Raw genomic sequence first — 1,193 nt, forward strand, 5'->3', positions numbered from 1 at the left:
CACCCAGACTCTATCCGCTTCACCACCACTAGTCCTCCCCCCCACCACACACACATACACACACACGCCGACGTCGGCACCGAGTCCCCACTGCGACGTCGTTTCCACCTCATGTCACCGATGGTGTAGCTCCAATCTTTCTGAGCTATTGTTTAGTACCCTGTGAAAACATGAAACGTTTAAACTACATGGGAGGTTATGACCGTTTGTGTTCATGCATAATATGATTGTAGAGGATGAGCGTGATGACAACATCTATTACCAAGGGTGGGATTGCTAGGGTTTAAACTACATGGGAGGTTATGACCGTTTGTGTTCATGCATAATATGATTGTAGAGGATGAGCGTGATGACAACATCTATTACCAAGGGTGGGATTGCTAGGGTGATTTGGTTGAGCCCGAGAATGGAGCGGCAACGTTTGCACAGTTCATCCAACTTCATCATGAAATATGTCATCGGACAACTCACATTCGACTTCAAAATGATTTAGACATTGTTTCTTTTAAGGTTGCTCCTCACATATGTCATGTGGTGACTTCAAAATGATTTGGTTGAGTACACGTGCACTCACATGAGAAACCAATAGTTGTATCTTCTCGTTTTCTTCCAATTTATTTAAAGTATGTGATTTTTATTTTTGATTGTAAACTATTGATTCTATTACTTTTTTTGCGAACACGCAAAAGGCTTGCGCGTCGGTGTATTAAGGTAGGGGAGAAAAGAAATAATACAGAGTAGCTACAAACAGCGGCAAACAATGGCCACGACGCTCATGTAAACTTGACTTATTTATTTAATCATGTGCAATGTTTTATTTATTTGGTTGTAAATGTATAGAATGGCCAGAATAACAAGTTGATTAAAAAAAGGCTGACATGATGAACCAAATGGATCGTCTCGTTGGGTGCCATGCATGGCCAGAAAAGAACGAACAAGGGACGGACGCCTACCCGCCTGATCATCCAAACAACGAAAATGAACACATTTTACATCCGTTTGGATCGGCTCGTTGGAGCCGCCCTTCTCTTCTCTCGATGGTTTTCCGAGCGCGGCCAAAGGGAGAGGACGGGGAAAACGACCAGACGGGGGTAGTGTGAGGCCAGAGAGAGGCGAGGCGTGTTGTGGAGCGGACAAATCGAGGTTTTCTCCGACGCCAAAGCGAGCAAATCTTTGAGGAAAGGCGCGCGGCA

This window comes from Triticum dicoccoides, chromosome 2A (genome assembly GCF_002162155.2).
Source record: "Triticum dicoccoides isolate Atlit2015 ecotype Zavitan chromosome 2A, WEW_v2.0, whole genome shotgun sequence".
Classification (NCBI taxonomy): domain Eukaryota; kingdom Viridiplantae; phylum Streptophyta; class Magnoliopsida; order Poales; family Poaceae; genus Triticum; species Triticum dicoccoides.